Genomic DNA, 6,000 nt, shown 5'->3' on the forward strand with positions numbered 1-6,000 from the left:
TAGATAACTATATCTTAATCTTAGAGTACCCGGTTTAATCCTTTAAGTTATTCATCATATATTTATGAAATCCAATTTCATAAATATATACTTTAGTAACTATTTACTAAAGTAGTTAGGCCTAACATTCTACATAACAAACCCATTAAACTTATCTCAAGGGAATAGTCTGTATCTCCGTTAAGAGACTATGAATTCCATCTTGAAAATATATGTTCCATCAACACTAAATGTGGTTGCCCAACATACTGAGGTTTTGGCCATAACTTTAGATCATACTCTTGATATATTAAAGTAACTTACACTTCATGATCAGGTCCATTTATCTCTCAGAATTAAGAGTTCATGTAAATATAAGTCGTGAGATTTATTAATCATTTGACAGTCGTTAGGAGAATAATAAATCTCACATCGATCCAGTTCAATATGTCTTAACTCTTAATACATATCAACATACCAACTAGAAGTTTTCACTTCCATGATCAAGACAAATCATCTTAGTTGATATGTTATAGTCTTTGCAGATGAAATGCCCAATTTCATTACCGACTACGAACTAAAATTCTGAGTTTACAAAGAACTTGTGACTTATATCTTCTGTAACTAAATCACATAAATCACATACTATGCATCTCATGGGCTATATGATAATGTCCAATATTCATGTTACCATTATTTTAGATTATAATACAACAACTTTATTAATACAACATTAAGTCATACATAATGTCATACTTAGCATCATACAATAGGATTTAAGGGTATTAATCCTAACAGAAACAACTCATCGTATAAGTTGGAATAGCTTAGGCCACCGCCTTTATCAGAACTTTTTTCTCTGCCTTTGACAGCAACTTCTCCTTCCAACACATCAATTTCTTAGCAAGCTTCTCCTTAATTGAATTAAATGTGTTGTTTTTATTTCTACCAACCAACGATGGAAGACCAAGATAGTTCTCATGATTTCTGATCACTAGTGCTCCAAGTCAATTTTTGATTTCCTTCTTCACATTTGTATCTGTATTAGAGCTAAAAAAAAACAAAGATGTCTTTGTTCTATTTAATTGCTGACCCGAAGCTACCTCATAAACTTGAAATATCCACTGCAAAGAGTCACATTCCTTCAGAGATGCTTCACAAAAAATTAAGCTATCATCTGCAAAGAATAAATGTGAGAGCTTCAATCCTCTTCTAAACACAACTACTCCATGTAAATCACCCACCACCGTAGCCTTCTTTATCATTGCTGACAAGCCTTCAGCACATAACAGAAAAAGATATGGAGATAAAGGATCTCCCTGACGCAAACCCCGAGTTGGAACAATGTTACCACATGGCTTTCCATTAATCCTAATAGAGTATGTAACCAAAGAAACACACTTCAATAAAAGATCTCTCACTTTCTGATTAAAACCCAACTTTTCCAAGATTTTCTCAAGACACCTCCATTCAACCCTATCATATACTTTGCTCATATCTAATCTTATCTCACCTCACCTTTCTTGCCTACTTTCTTCTGATTTATATGGTGCATAGTCTCAAAAGCAAACAATACATTATCAGTTATTAGTCTACCTTGTACAAAAACACTTTGAGAATCACTAATAATGGAACGTAAAACTTTTTTAAGTCTATTTGCAATAGCTTTTGAGGCAAGTTTATAAACCATATTACATAAACTAATAGGACAATAATCAGTTATTCTCTGTGGTTCTTATTTTTTGGAATTAAGACAATGTGAGTTTCATGGAAGTGAGGAGGGTAAATACCTAAATTAAGAAAATCAAGTACGGTCTTAACAACCTCATTGCCAACTATTGGCTAGAAAAGTTGAAAAAACAAAGGTGGCATACCATTGGGGCCTGGAGCTTTTAAAGGATACATTTGGTTAAGAGTTGCCTTCACCTCTGCTCCTTGGAAATCTCTAGTAAGCAAGTTATTCATATCTTGAGAAACTTTAGGCTTTATTGCTTCTATTAACTCCATGAAATCGGAAGGGTTTGAAGAAGAGAACAAGTTTGAATAATAGTTCACCACTATCTCCTCAACCTTCCTCATATCTTCTTGCCAACAATCATTCGAACCCAACATACCAGAAATTAAATTCTTTTGATACCTGGCTGAAGCTTTGGAGTGAAAAAATCTAGTATTTTGGTCCCTATCGTGAAACCAATTTATTCTAGATCTTTGTAGCCACATGGCATCCTCTTTGTCTAAAGGGATCCACTAGATTCTTTGCACCATCAATCTTTGCTACTACCACATCTCCACGAGTAATAATGTCTCGAATGATATGATACTTTCTCTCAATGTACTTTCCTTTCTTGTGATTCCTTGGATCTTTGGATTGTGCAACCGCTCCACTATTGTCGCAGAACAATGTAATAGGAACTTGCTCAATTCTTACAACACCAAGATCAGAAAGGAATTTCTTGAGCCAAACAGCCTCCTTTACTGTCTCACAAGCAGCAATATAATCGGCTTCCATGGTGGAGTCAGCAACACAAGATTGCTAAACACTCCTCCAACTTATGGCTCCACCTCCCAAGGTGAAAACACATCCCGAAGTAGATTTTCTGAAATCTAGATCCGACTGAAAATCTGAATCTGTATAGCCAATGGGAATCAAATCCTCACAGCGGTAAATGAGCATATAATCTCTCGTTCTCCGTAGATTGATATCTCATGAGTAGTATCTTGTGGTGTATCTAATACAACCACATCATCCCTAGCTTCATCCATTGGTTGTTTAACTACAGGTTCATTCATTTCAGCCAAGACAACTTTACTTCTAGGAGTAAAATTATTCATATAGTCATTTTCCAAGAATTTGGCATTTGTGCTAACAAACACTTTATTATCCTTATGACTATAGAATAATCCTCCAACTGTTCCTTTTGGATACCTTACAAAGAAAACCACTTCTGTTTTAGACTGTAACTTGTCAGACTTTCCTTTTAACACATGTGCTGGACAACCCCAAATGTGGAGATGTCTCATTCTAGGCTTACGCCCATTCCACAACTCTACAGGTGTTTTAGGAACAGACTTCGAAGGTACTAAATTCAGAAGATACATTGTAGTACTTAAAGTATAGCCCCAAAAAGAAATTGGTAGAGTCAAATAACTCATCATGGATCTAACCATATCTAAAAGAGTCTTATTCCTTCTTTTTGCTACACCATTTTGTTGTGGAGTTCCAGGTGCAGTCAACTGGGATATAATCCCATTTTCAGTCAAGTAATCCTTAAAATCACCAAGAAGGTATTCGCCACCTCGATCAGATCATATGGCCTTTATGCCTTTACCCAATTGATTTTCAACTTCAGCCCTAAACTCTTTGAACTTGTCAAAGCTTCGGACTTCCATTTCATTAGGTACACATAACCAAATCTAGAGTAATCATCAGTGAAAGTAATGAAATACTCATAACCACCTCTTGCTTGGATTGACATAGGACCACATACATCTGAATGTACTAGTTCTAGCAAATCTTGAGATCTTCTACCTTTTGCATTAAAAGGTCGTTTGGTCATTTTACCTTCCAAACAAGATTCACAAACTGGAAATTTATCAAAGTCCATGGGTTCCAAGAGTCCATCTTTGATAAATCTTTGAATTCTGTTTTAATTGATATGACCCAAACGCAAGTGCCAAAGATATGCTTCACTAGTAGAAGGAAACTTTCTCTTTAATGATTTCACATGTGAATTATTATTAAATTCAGAATTATATAATTCATGCTTATCTGGAGTTAAAATATAAAGACCATCCACAATATTGCCAGAACAGATAAACATTTTATCCTTCTTTATTACAACTTTGTCTTTCAGGATAATACAATACCCATGTTTACCTAAATAAGTTGCAGAAATTAAATTCCAACGAACATTAGGTACATATAGATAGTCTTCCAGCATTAAAACTCTAGAACTAAAACATAAATTAACAACACCAATAGCTACAACTGGAACTCTACTCCCATCTGCTAAGGTCAGAAAAAATTCTCCTTTATTCAGCTTTCTGGTCTCTTGGAACCCCTGCAAAGAATTGCAGATATGATTAGTACAACCTGAATCCACACACGAGGAATCTGTGGGATCCTGTACCAAACATATTTTAAGAAGAAAAGATCTTTTCATACCCTTATTCTTGGTAGCTTTAAAAATTGGACAATTCCTCTTCCAATGTCCTTTTTCACCACAATGGAAACACTTTCCTTTGAGCTTCTTTTCCTTATTGGCAACTCCCAAGGCAATTTGTTTACCCTCTTTCTTAGTGAAGTCCTTCTTCTTCTTCTTACCCTTGCATTTCAACTTAGGTTGAGAAGTAGAAGCTTCACCAACATTGGCTTCAACACTAGAAGTACCAAGGATGCCTTCCGCCACTACCAATTCATTCATTAGTTCAGACAAAGAATAAACCTTTTTGTTCATATTATAATTCAGTCTGAATTCCTTGAATGATTCCGATAGTAAGTGGAGTATCATATCCACTTAGGATTCTCCATCAATGTTGGCACCTAAAACCTCCAATGTATTCAGACTAGAGATCATTGTAAGACAATGCTCTCTCACTGAAGTACCTTCAGCAATTTTGGTATTATAAATTTGCCTCATGGTTTCTTGTTTTGTTGAATGGCCTTGCTCACCAAACATCTCCTTCAGACTATGCATAATGTCCGAAGCAAGTTCTACATCCTGCATTTGATGCTGTTGAACATTTAAGATGGATGCTAGGATATAGCACTTGACCATTTCATTAGATTTCTGCCAACGATCATATCGCTGTTTTTCCTCAAGAGGAGCATCTAATGAAGGAAAGCTAGGATATGGTTGAGTAAGCACATATTTGTGCTCTTCAGTTGTTAAAACAATGTCCAAATTTCTTTTCCAGTCAACATAGTTGGATCCAGTCAGTTTGTTTTGATTAAGAATAGAAACAAGTGGGCTAAATGATGCCATGTTCAAATATGAAAATAATAAACATAAATATAATAAGTAAATTGGACATTATCAATTTTGCATATAAACGTATAGTATGGAACCTTAATAAAATCATAACATAATATATGCAACAACAACCCAATCCCATATTCAATATTCCTCAGTATAGAGTGAACATTAAATACTATGATTGATTGAGAACTATTCTCATTATTAGTGCTATCATGATAACTCTTATCAAACACTAATAATATGCCGTTTTACATTTAGCCTCTAAGTAATATTAGTAAGAACTCAGCATAAAGGATACTATAATACTTAGTCTAGTGTATACCATTGTCTAGAATCATGTGTAGCCACATTTCATCCCTTTAACAAGCTTATTTTGTAGTACCATGATACAAACACCCTCTGCATGGAATACAAAGCTCGAAGCTAAGACAAAGCATTTGATCAAACCACTATAAACCAAGAAATTCAATCTTGTAGGACCATGAAATGAATACTCTCCGCATGGAATGCTAAGCTCGAGGCAAAGACAAAATATATATTTCACACTACTATGAACCAACAATGGAGGCCGTGAGATCCAACCCTTGTATCTCTCTCCCATTAGATGTTTTAAGATAAAAGTTTTTAAATTTAAAACATGCATAAACTAATTACACATTGCCTTGCTCTTTATATATGTAAAAACACTTAGGAAAAATTCTGAATCCACAAACCTCGATCGATCCTCGACAGATTCTCGATCGATCAAGAATAAGTTCTACAAAGCTCGATCAATTCTCGATAGATCCTCGATCGATCGAGAGATCTTCTATCAGCTCGATAGATGCTCGACAAATCCTCGATCGATCGAGCGTCGCAAATTTTGAATTTTCCAGAATTTTTCTAAGACAGTTTTTCTACGTTTTCATGTACTAAACAACCAACATACGATCATAATGAACATAAATTGATATCAAAACTGAATTACATTGATACTATAGCCTTAAAGTTCAGTTTAACATACTTAAACTCAAAATTAAACAACATCATAACATCAATATCA

This window comes from Castanea sativa, chromosome 12 (genome assembly GCF_040712315.1).
Source record: "Castanea sativa cultivar Marrone di Chiusa Pesio chromosome 12, ASM4071231v1".
NCBI classification, from domain to species: Eukaryota; Viridiplantae; Streptophyta; class Magnoliopsida; order Fagales; family Fagaceae; genus Castanea; species Castanea sativa.